General features: G+C 47.0%; 2 long non-coding RNA genes across 2 annotated transcripts in view; both read left to right on the top strand.

The window, feature by feature from the left end:
- LOC138259422 (uncharacterized) overlaps positions 1–12686 on the top strand; it is a 380592-nt gene that overhangs the window by 160016 nt on the left and 207890 nt on the right. The gene's annotated exons all lie outside the window — the stretch shown is intronic.
- The window catches only part of LOC138259425 (uncharacterized), a 39178-nt gene continuing 36479 nt past the window's right edge, over positions 9988–12686 (top strand). The window contains exon 1 of the long non-coding RNA XR_011198725.1: positions 9988–10101. This is a non-coding gene — a long non-coding RNA (uncharacterized lncRNA). The remainder of the gene's footprint in view (positions 10102–12686) is intronic.

Below are 12686 nucleotides of genomic sequence, written 5' to 3'. Positions count from 1 at the left end.
GTGGTTGCTTGGACCACACACAACCCACATTTGGCATACTGGTGCCCCCTTGTAAGTCCCTAGTATATGGTACCCAGGTACCTAGGGTATTGGGGCACCAGAGGTTCCCCATGGGCTGCAGCATGTATTATGCCACCCATGGGGAGCCCATGCAAAGTGTATCTGTAGGCCTGCCATTGCAGCCTGCATGAAAGGGTGCATGCACCCTTTTTCACTACAGGTCACTGCACCAGGTCATTGTAAGTTACCCCTATTGTAGGCTCTCCAAGCCCAGAGGGAAGGGTGCAAGTGCCTGTGTCTGAGGTGCCCCCACAAACTCCAGCTCCATTCTCATGGACTTTGTCAGTGCAGGGATGCCATTTTACACGTGTACTGGACATATATCCCTACCTATGTCCAGATACATAAAGGTAACTACGAACCTAGGCATGTTTGGTATCAAACATGTTGGAATCATACCCCAATACTGTTGCCAGTATTGGAAGTATGATTCCATGCACTCTGGGGGCTCCTTAGAAGATCCCCAGCATTGCTCCTACCAACCTTCTGGGGTTTTCCGGGCTGCCCAAGCTGCTGCTACCCTTCAGAGAGGTTTCTGCCCTCCTGCTGCTTGATCAGCTCAGGCCCAGGAAGGCAGAACAAAGAATTGCCTTTGGGAGAAGGGGATAACACCCTCTCCCTTTGGAAATAGGTGTTACACGACTTGGGAGGGTTAGCCTCCTGAAGCTACTGGTATGCTTTGAAGGGCACTTTTGGTGCCCTCCTTGCATAAACCACTTTGCACTGGTTCAGGGACCTCCAGTACCTGCTCTGGCGTGACACTGGACAATGGAAAGGGGAGTAACCACTCCCCTGTCCATTACCACCCCAGGGGTGGTGCCAAGAGCTCCTCCACAGGGTCCCTTGATTCTGCCATCTTGAATCCAAGATGGACAGAGGCCTCTGGGAGCATCTGACTGGCCAGGTCAGGCAGGTGACGTCAGAGCCTCCTCCTTATAAGTGGTAACCTGTGTAGGTGACCAATTCCCCTTTCAGGGCTATTTAGGGTCTCCCTCTTGGGTGGGTCCTCAGATTCGGCTTGCAAGATTCCAGCAGGACTCCTCTGCCACCTCCAATTGTGGTCACTGGAACTGCGACTGGACCCTCCAGGAACCGACAATCTGCATCCATGACAAAGACTCTGCTTATAACACTGTTTTGACGGCAACGTCAAGCTTCTGCAACATTTTACTGGCTGTGCCTCCTCTAAGGGTGGCAAGTCTTCACCTGCACGAGAAGGAAGAAGTAATTTCCCTTGCAGTGAAGGAGTCACTCCCCTGTATCCGCAGGCAACAACTGCAACAACAACCAACTGCGTGGATTTCCTCTCATCCTGAGTTGCGTGGATCCTGCATCACAGGTGGTGGTCTGGAGTGGTCCCTTTGGTCCTCTCTACCAGTTGTCCAACTTTGGTGAAGGTAATCCCTTTCCTTCCCATACAGAACAGTACCCCTGTGCACCGCGCCTCTTGCAGCTACCAAGGCCTGTTGGCACCTCCTCGAAGGGATCTTCAGGTTCCATGTAGCCCCAGCTCCAACACTCTTCCCTGCGACGCTCAACCCTCTGCGTGCTTCTCCTGCAGCGTGGGACCTTTCTCCAGTTGTGCTGCATGGGTTCCTCTGCAACTCCTCCTTCCTCTTCCAGTCGGTCTCTTGTGGGGGCTGCCTGCTCTTCTGTGGACCTTCTGTCTTGCTGAGGGTACTCCCAGGAATCCCCCGTGGGTTGAGTCCTCCTGGACCTTGCTGGTCCCTGTCAGCTCCACTTTTGCTTCATCACAACTTCTGCCTTTGCCAAGGCTTGTTAGTGGCTTTTCCACGCAACTGACCGACTGCAATCTTCCATCTGGTGTGGGACATCAACTGCACCCTCCAGGAATTCTTCTCCGGCTCCAGGGCTGCATTGCTGACTGTCTTCGTCCTACCGGCGACCAACTCCTGCAACCACAGCCAGGTGGGTAGTGGCTCCTGCCCCCACCAGATGCTTCTGTGACTTCTGGACTTGGTCCCCTTCTTCCACAGGTCATTGTCTTCAGTAATCCACTGCAGGTTTCTTGCAGTCTTGTCTGGGTGTTGCATTACCTTCTTTTTAGTCCTTTTGGGTGGTTTGGAGAAAATCAAGTAACTTACTCCTTTCTTCCTGGTCGCTGGGGGGCACTGTGGTAATTACCTTTGGGGTTTCCTAGTTCCCCAGCTCCCCTCTACACATTCCACTTACCTAGGTGGGGGTCCTGCATTCACATTCCATTTTTTTTTAGTATTTGGTTTGGACTCCCCCTAGGGTCACTGTTGTCTATTGCTATTTGCACTGTTTTATTGCTGTTTATGCCTATTTCTAATTACTAGTGTACATAACTAGTGTGTTACGTCTTGTTGGGGTAATTGCCTATCTAGTATTTTTGGTATTGTGTCACTAAAATAAAGTACCTTTATTTTTGTAACATTGAGTGTTTTCTTTCATGTGTGTAAGTGATGTGTGACTACAGTGGTATTGCATAAGCTTTGAATGTCTCCTAGATAAGCCTTGGCTGCTCATCCACAGCTACCTCTAGAGAGCCAGGCTTCTAGACACTGCCTACACTACACTAATAGGGGCTACCAGGACCTGGTATTCGGTGTAAGTACCTATCCAGCACACACCAGGCCAGCTTCCTCCATTGAACCTGTGGAAATTTGTAGAGACGTTCACATACAACAACACGTCTGTGCAAGAAGTGCATGTCCTATGGGGAGGCGTTCCAGCTGCGTGTCTGCTCAGCAATGTCAGGGCACAATTGATGGGCCTCCTAGCCATGACATATCACACCGCTGAATGTCACAACATCTTGAAGGAATACCCTACGATCCTCAAAGGGCTTGGAATGCTAAAATACACGCACGTCACCCGGCACATCAACGAAGCAGTCAAACCGGTGACTCAAAATCACTGCAGAGTTCCTGTACACCTCCAACTGCAAGTAGAACAAAAAAGTTTGCTAGCAGAGGAGATCATTGAGCCAGAAGAAGGACCAATGCCATGGGTGTCCCTCATTGTCGCTGTCCCAAAGAAAAACATGCAGAAAATAAAAATTTGTGTTGATATGCACCTACCGAATACAGCTATAGAAACAGAAAAACACCCTGGCCCTCATCTAAATGACATGATCAGCTTCTTCACTAGAGCCTGCATCTTCCCCAACCTAGACTTGTTGAAGAGCTACATTCAACTGGAACTAGACCCGCACCATATTCACTATATTCTCCACCCACCTAGGACTATTTTGCTACAAGCGATTACGTTTTTGGGTGTCATCAGCAGCTGAAATAGTTCAGGAGATGGTGAGACGAGTGATTAGATCTGTAAAACTCTGCCTAAACTACAGCAGTGACAGCCTGGTATTTGGTGGCACGAACAAAGACCATGACTTGGCACTGCAGGAGGTGTGCAAGCAAATAGCAATGTCTGGCCTGACACTGAACGAGGAGAGATGCGAACTGGGAAAAAGAGAACTTGTTTTCTTTGCACACATCTTCTCCCGAAAAGGGATGTGGCCAGACCCCAGCAAGGTAGAAACAGTATGCAATACACAACCTCCATTGGACGTAGCAGAAGTGAGGTTTTTTCTAGGTCTAGCATGTTACTGTGCTCGATACATCAAAGACTTTGCTACTGTGAGAACCCCACTTCGCGAACTGACCAAACAAGGACAACCAATTCTCTGGATCTTGGAATGCAAAAGGCACAGCCGTAGATCACCTCGCCTATTTTGGGGCGTCCTTATGCACGGAGCTTACTGTAGTCACCGGCCCAGTGGGGTTAGGAGCCATTCTCGCACAACATAAGCCAGGAAGAGACTCACTGCGACACATTGCAAACAGAAGTCTATTGGACGTAGAAAGGGCATACTCGCAGCCCGAGAAAGAAAGTCTAGCAGTGGTGTGGGCGTGCAAACATTACCACACATTCATCTACGGAAAACCCTTCACCATTGTGACAGACCACCAGGCGCTGGTCATGATATACGGCAAACCCCAATGAAAAAATACCACCACACATAGAAAGATGGGGAATACGACTGATGGATTAGGTCTTCAAAATAGTGCACAAGCCAGGGAAAGAACACAACCCTGCTGACTACATGTCGCAGCATCCCTAGCCCAGGGCACCAGAGACATCATCCATATCTGAGGAACACCTCAATTTTGTGCTGTGATAGAATACACCTGCCCCAATTACGATGTAGCAACTTGCGCAGGAGATCACAACGGCCACAACGTTACAAGCAGTCAAAACAATAATTCAACAACAGAGGTGGACACATGTGACCACTAATGGTGTAGTGGGCGAAAGGGTCAGGATAGAGGACATACTAGCCTTCAAACAGGTGCAAGAGGAGCTGTCAGTAACAAAGCAAGGGATATTGCTCAGTGGCACCACAATAATAATACTGATGACGCTGAGACAGCAGACAGTCAGCTTTGCACGAGTCTCACCGAGGCAGGCATGGTGGCAAAAAAAAAATGCTGAGAGAGAAAGTATGGTTCCAGGGTCTTGACAGTTCAGTAGAAGACATGATTATGAACTGTCATCGCTGTCAGATAACAGGAAGACCACCAAAGCCAGAGCAACTACACATGTCCGATCTCCCTGAGGCGGTATGGACAATGCTGGCTGCAGACTTCTATGAATCCATGGACAATGGCAATTACCTCCTGGTCATTATCAATGAATACTTCGCTTCCCCATAGTGCGTCAAGTGTCATCAACATCAGCCACTGCCACTGTACCGATTCTAGACAACTTCATTGCAGCCTGGGGTGCTCCTCTGATACTAAAGACAGACAATGGACCTCTATTTTCAGATGAAGAATTTTGCAAATTCATGGCATATATGGGAGTACATAATCGGAAAATAACACTGCTGTTGCCTCAAGCCAATAGCATGGTGGAAAAGTTCATAGGCAACATAAAAAAGGGTGTACAGCGAGCAAAGCTAGCACAAATTTCCCTAGGACAAGCACTGTGCCATGTACTTTGGGACTTCTGTAACACACCACACAGTTCCACAGGGAGGTACCCGTCAGAACTAATGCTGGGAAAAACAAGTAGGACCTGTCTACCTCAACTAGAAGGTACATTATCGCAGGTGACGAAGAGGAAAATTAAATGACACGCTGACGCTCAGCGTCACGCCACAGTGTCTGGACTACAACTTGGAGATTTAGTCCTTGTGTGCCAATGGCAAACACGGAAGTCAGACAGCCCTTTCTTGGGCCAGCCTCTGAGGATAACAAATATCAAAGGGTCAATGAACACGGCAGAAGCAGGATCCTACTCCGTCGCCAGAAACAGCTCTCACTTCAAAGAGTTCAGGATGTTGGATGATGAGGAAGAAAAAACTACAGCCTAGTGCCAGACAGAAGATTCCAAGCGCAGACACTGGAGGGTCAATGGAAGTGGATTCGCCAGCTGGGGAGGGCCCCTCTGGGACAAAGATGCAACAGAAGACATCAGCTATGAAAAGGAGGGGAGATCACGCCCAATGAGAGTGAGCAGGAAGCCCAAAAGACTGTTTGAAGAACTACGATGACTGATTAGAAGGGCAAATGTTGAAATTATTGAACAACTTTCCTCTCTCTCTTTCTCTACATCCACATATATTGGTTGCAAGCGTGGGAATGTGTATATTTTGTCAGCAAAAGGGGGAGATGTTGGAATGAAGGGCACAAGTAAGAGTGGGCACTAGGCCCACAAACATACACTACCCACTGATCCGACTGGGAGGAGGGGACGAGCCACTGGATATCACTTCCAATCAGTGGGTAGGGCACCACAAATGCACTGGGCTTTCGGACAGGAAGGACATACTGCCTGTATGGGAACTGAGAACGAAGAATAAGGAGAAGTCATGCTTGCACCCTTACCAGTCTCCTTAAGGTCTTTTAGTGGGCTGAGATCGGGAGGAAGCAACAATCCTCATGATCTTTATGCAATGGAATGTATCCTCACAGCAAGAAGAAACTGTTAACATTGTTATACTTCAGTTTATAAGACTACCAGTATTGGATAATGGACTGTCTGTTGCTGAGACATGTAGTTTTTTTACGGGCGAGTCAGTGTCATCAACATCAGCCACCGTCCCGTGTTGTAATCTCTCTTGGGGCTTCAAACCACATCCATGTCACGTCAGTTTCTTTCATTGGTTCGTGAGCTTGCCTTTTAAAATTTGCTTGCTTTCATTAGTGAAAGGCCTGCATTATTCAGGCCTTTTCCGGTGTTTAGCCTTCCTCGAGCACAGCGACCAAGTACTGAAAACATACGAGGCTCCACGTTTTCCGTCCGGTTTCTGGGCTACTTTTTCTCTTTTTTTGCAGCGCGATCTCGCTGGGCAGAAGTTGAGTGCTTTACATGACATCGACTGCTCTTACATAGTGAATTGCATTTTTTGCCGGTTACGTGGATAATTGCACTTTTGCCGATAAGTTTCACTGCGAGTGACCTTTTATTTCCCTTTGCGTGTCTGCTTTGCACTGATGGCGGCCGTCAGCTTGCTTATGTGAAACTTTTACTTTTCAGTTTATATAACAAGAAAAGTCAAGTTAGTTATGTGAAACTGTTTTATTTTCATTTTCAATTTATGTGGCAACAAAAGCCTGGTTAGGAGTTTACAATGATAATTGTTCTAGCTCAAGCAAACGCGAGACCGGTTGCATTGCAAATGCTTGTTTCTCTTGGAACTATGGGTTTTGTAGTTTAATTCAATTTTAGTGCCTGCTTCAGTGGCCAGTGAGTGGTTCCCTTTTTTCAAATTGTATTTTTTTTTTTTTTAAATAACCGTACAGTAAAGATTTGATTTACCATTTGTCACTATATATTGTTACACGGTGTATTTGTTATCTATTTGAACATTATTCGTTCCAGTTTTCCATTCTCGAATCTCCAGTATAGCGCTCATAACTAAAACCCATTTATTTATTCTTTAGGTATTGGTTGCACTTATTGTGAGGGTCCGGGATCTTTTTAAAGGTGTGCCAATTTTGGCTAAAGTAATTCTATAAGGAAAGAAGTAGCAATAACCACAGCAAGTACCCGAAGCGGCAGAGTAGTAATGGAGTCAGCATCGAGGGAACAGGGTCTACAGCAGTAGAGATGATTACTGATATGATATCAGATATGAGTGCTGTAGGAAGTTGGCTCTGTATGTACTATTCAAAGTAAGAAATAGCATGCCAAGGTTCCCCTTAGAGGTAAGATATTGGCAAAAAGAGATAATTCTAATGCTCTATTTTGTGGTAATGTGGTCGAGCAGTAGGCTTATCAGAGGGTAGTGTTAAGCATTTGTTGTACACACACAGGCAATAAATGAGGAACACACACTCAAAAACAATTCCAGGTCAATAGGTTTTTGTATAGAAAAATATATTTTCTTAGTTTATTTTAAGAACCACAGGTCCAAGATTTACAAGTAATACTTTAAATGAAAGGTATTTCACTTAGGAACTTTGAATTAGCAAAATAGCATATACAGTTTTCACACAAATGGCAAATAACTATTTTAAAACTAGACAGTGCAATTTTCAACAGTTCCTGGGGGAGGTAAGTGTTTGTTAGTTTTGCAGGTAAGTAAACCACCTACAGGGTTCAAAGTTGGGTCCAAGGTAGCCCACCGTTGGGGGTTCAGGGCAACCCCAAAGTTACCACACCAGTAGCTCAGGGCCGGTCAGGTGCAGAGGTCAAAGTGGTGCCCAAAACGCATAGGCCTCAATGGAGAAGGGGGTGCCCCGGTTACAGTCTGCCAGCAGGTAAGTACCCGTGTCTTCGGAGGGCAGACCAGGGAGATTTTGTAGGGCACCGGGGGGGACACAAGTCAGCACAAAAAGTACACCCTCAGCGGCACGGGGGCGGCCGGGTGCAGTGTGCAAACAGGCGTCGGGTTTGCAATGTAATCCAATGGGAGACCAAGGGGTCTCTTCAGCGTTGCAGGCAGGCAAGGGGGGGGCTCCTCGGGGTAGCCACCACCTGGGCAAGGGAGAGGGCCACCTGGGGGTCGCTCCTGCACTGGAGGTCAGATCCTTCAGGTCCTGGGGGCTGCGGGTGCAGTGTCCTTACCAGGCGTCGGGTCTTTGAAGCAGGCAGTCGCGGTCAGGGGGAGCCTCAGGATTCCCTCTGCAGGCGTCGCTGTGGGGGCTCAGAGGGGTCAACTCTGGCTACTCACGGGCTCGCCGTCCTCGGGGAGTCCTCCCTGTGGTGTTTGTTCTCCACAAGTCGAGCCGGGGGCGTCGGGTGCAGAGTGCAAAGTCTCACGCTTCCGGCGGGAAACGTGTGTTGTTTCAAAGTTGCTTCTTTGTTGCAAAGTTGCAGTCTTTGTGGAGCAGAGCCGCTGTCCTCAGGAGTTCTTGGTCCTTTTAGATGCAGGGTAGTCCTCTGAGGCTTCAGAGGTCGCTGGACCCTGTGGAACGCGTCGCTGGAGCAGTTCTTTAGAAGTGGGGAGACAGGCCGGTAGAGCTGGGGCCAAAGCAGTTGGTGTCTCCGTCTTCTCTGCAGGTTTTTCAGCTCAGCAGTCCTTCTTCGTCTTAGGTTGCAGGAATCTATCTTGCTGTGTTCTGGGAGCCCCTAAATACTCGATTTAGGGGTGTGTTTAGGTCTGGGGGGTTAGTAGCCAATGGCTACTAGCCATGATGGTGGCTACACCCTCTTTTTGCCTCCTCCCTGAGGGGAGGGGGGCACATTCCTATCCCTATTGTGGAATCCTCCATCTCAAAGATGGAGGATTTCTAAAAGTCAGAGTCACCTCAGCTCAGGACACCTTAGGGGCTGTCCTGACTGGCCAGTGACTCCTCCTTGTTTTTCTCATTATCTCCTCCGGCCTTGCCGCCAAAAGTGGGGCCGTGGCTGGAGGGGGCCGGCAACTCCACTAGCTGGAGTGCCCTGGGGTGCTGTAACAAAGGGGGTGAGCCTTTGAGGCTCACCGCCAGGTGTTACAGTTCCTGCAGGGGGAGGTGAGAAGCACCTCCACCCAGTACAGGCTTTGTTACTAGCCACAGAGTGACAAAGGCACTCTCCCCATGTGGCTAGCAACATGTCTGGTGTGTGGCAGCAGCCTACATTGGTAGTCGGTTAAGGTTTCAGGGGGCATCTCTAAGAGGCCCTCTGGGGTGTATGTTACAATGAAAGTAACACTGGCATCAGTGTGCATTTATTGTGCTGAGAAGTTTGATACCAAACTTCACGGATTTCAGTGTAGCCATTATGGTGATGTGGAGTTCGTGCATGACAGACTCCCAGACCATATACTCTTATGGCTACCCTGCACTTACAATGTCTAAGGTTTTGTTTAGACACTGTAGGGGCATAGTGCTCATGCACTTATGCCCTCACCTATGGTATAGTGCACCCTGCCTTTGGGCTGTAATGCCTGCTAGAGGGGTGACTTATCTATACCTATAGGCAGTGTGAGGTTGGCATGGCACCCTGAGGGGAGTGCCATGTCGACTTAGTCATTTTATCCCCACTAGCACACACAAGCTGGCAAGCAGTGTGTCTATGCTGAGTGAGGGGTCCCCAGGGTGGCATAAGACATGCTGCAGCCCTTAGAGACCTTCCCTGGCATCAGGGCCCTTGGTAGCAGGGGTACCAGTTACAAGGGACTTACCTGGATGCCAGGGTGTGCCAATTGTGGAAACAAAAGTACAGGTTAGGGAAAGAACACTGGTGCTGGGGCCTGGTTAGCAGGCCACAGCACACTTTCAAATCATAACTTGGCATCAGCAAAGGCAAAAAGTCAGGGGGTAACCATGCCAAGGAGGCATTTCCTTACAAGTGCGATAACGGAACCAAGGTTTAACGTTTAAGGAATCAGCCCATTTTCACAAGCAGTTTCCCTTTGCATTAAATTGGCAGAAAGTATTTTGTAATGTGCAAGCTGCACATGCGCTCTACAAAGCATTACCCCCGTAGCGGAAATTACGTAACCAAACAGGAAGCGCTTCTGACCTGGATCTAGCCGTACCGTGAAGGCAAATAGGATGGCTTACCCGGCGCGATGGAACCACGTGTGGGTAGGAACCGAGACTGGCATCTTAAAGGGTAAGAGGAGCAGAAGTTAGGTCCACCGTTAGCGATGTATGTTGTGGCTGCGACAATTCTCCTACGCTTGGAAAGTCACAGCTGGTGTATACGCAGTTCAGCCTTTGTAGTTGTGTTAACGCGTCCCTTTATGTCAATTTATGCACATTAGGACTCGTTTTAGGCCGATGAATCTTTTGACCCAGTGGTGAGACACCGCAGAACGAGATAACTGATCAATATATCAAGCAATATATCAATGACGTCCCAAATATTTATTATCACAATATATTTTACTTTAGATAATGACATTGATCAAACTGTCGACGCAACCATGACCTTTCAGTCATGAATAACCACACCTTATTGGAGTTTTGTGAATTTTATTCCCTATTGATTGCAATCTAATAATAAGAGTATCAATCTCAAAACCAAGAAGCAAAAGAGCATAGTCACGAAATGGCAAATGTGATAAGATTTTGACAATGCAAAGATCACGAACATAGAAGCACCAATGTAAGATAAACATAGGTTGGAATACATATAATAACATATACGTCTCAGTTCAGCATAGTACAATGTCAGTCTTGTTTGCGTCAGTCAGGATGATCACCTAATCTAACCACTGATTAGCATCAGCATATTGGACTTCATGCAAAACAATTTAGAACATCAATTTAGAAAACGTCTAACTAAGGTCTCTATCCAAAATTACAGCAGTTGGTACCTGGAAAGGAAAAGCAAATAGACAAATTACAATAGCAATCGTCATAATTACCCTCCTCGGAATAAGTCAGCATACAGGATCAGTCTTCGTCTTCAGGACATCAGTTAGATCGCCGTCAGTCTGCTTCGTCTAAGGGACAGGGGACACTTCCCTCATAAGGAGGAGAAGTGTAAAGGGCAGTCTATGAATGAGGGCATTTTGTCTAAGTGTCAAATCACCAAACAGAGTGACAGAGTTTCTGGATGCAATCGATATCATTCCCTACCTAATTCTCTCGAGCCTTCTGTGTCATGAGTTTTTATCCCTTTTTCGCAATACCTTCCCCCAAAATTCTATTGGATAATCGCTATACCCCACTATCTTTAGCCTATCAAATTATACATTAGGTAATCCAAATTGTCACCCCACGATAATTTATAACACTTTGATTGGTCTTCATAATTGATGTCTTTGTAGGTGGCACTTCCTGGGGATGTCATCTCTCTGGCACATTCTTTGGGTCAAAAGTTCTCTTTTGCATGGTTGAATGTCCTTGAAGGCTTTTACAATTGTTGCAATACGTACAAAACTTATACTAAGGCAGCTAGCATGCGGATGGGAATAAAACATAACTTGCAACATAAAACAAAGGAAAAGAACACATGCTGGGTCATGGCCTTTTACGAATCAGCACACTGGAAAACAGAAAAATATGTCTTAATATGAGAGTTACACGGCTAAGTCTTCGACTCACGCTAACTTAAGGCCTATGGGTTCTAATGCAATCTTCGTAGGTGTTAACATATTCAATTAATTATAATGCAAGTAGTTATTTCTTACAGTCGACATTAGTTTATGTGCACAATAATAACTTCACACTTATAATCACGTTAAGAATACATTTAAGCAAATAATATTTTATGATCGTTTTTGTATGCAGCGTTGTTAGATATAAGCATTTCACATCTAATATATGTAATATTTAAACTACGCTCTCTCAGTTGCATTTGTATGAAGCTTACTCCAACTGACCAGTGTTTGAAGCATCTTTTTCGGTGAACTCTCTGTTTTTGTTAGTCTGTTATTTCATGAACGCCATCACACGTGGTTGATAGTTCTGCGATTAGTGAGAGTTGTTGCATAGGTCGCTGGTGCTTTAAAAGTGTACTTGAGCGTAGGTTACAGATAAACTGTGTGTAGTGACGTAGTGTATATGAGGCAGCATGAGCAAGTTCTAGAATGTCGCGTGTGGATGCTGTTGGAACATGATGATTCATGGCACCTGCGTGCTGAGGGATGTCTGAAAGTTGATTCCAGTTGGAGCGAGAATGCATTCTTTACTGGACCGTTCGTGCTCTAACTATCCTACTATCCTAGCACGACACCAGACTTTTGTGTGAAGACCCTGCCGCCAAGTACACATTTTTGGTGACGTTGTTAAAAGTTCCCACGCTGGTTTGCAGTAGGACTTTGGCAATAGTTGGGTGCTGGTCCTCACAGAGGAGGAGGGGGGCTGTATAGTGGCGGAGAGATGCCCCGTGAGCGTGGAGGACTGGTGTGGGATCGCCCACTCCCAGATCCGCCCCAAGTGGGTGTCAGTGCTGGCTACTGGGTAGGATGAGTCCAGTGAGGAAGGTGAGCACAACAGGATATCGGCTTAAAGTGAAGACAGAGCTTCAGTGTGCAGAGGATAGCGAGCACGTGTTAAGGACTAGGAGCAAAAGACATGCTCTGTCAGCACAGTGTCTTCATAGGCACACAGCCCTCATAGAAGCAATTGTAGCGAGAAAAGAAGCCATGAACTTGTTTTGACAACCAGAATTGAAGCAAAAGGAAGGGGCTACCGGTCTGTATTTCAATTAATTTACACTTATAGCGAAATTATGTATGTGCCAGTGAA

Source organism: Pleurodeles waltl, chromosome 9, assembly GCF_031143425.1.
Source record: "Pleurodeles waltl isolate 20211129_DDA chromosome 9, aPleWal1.hap1.20221129, whole genome shotgun sequence".
NCBI classification, from domain to species: Eukaryota; Metazoa; Chordata; class Amphibia; order Caudata; family Salamandridae; genus Pleurodeles; species Pleurodeles waltl.
Note: the sequence above shows the minus strand (reverse complement) of the source record. Positions and strands in the feature narration are given on the sequence as shown.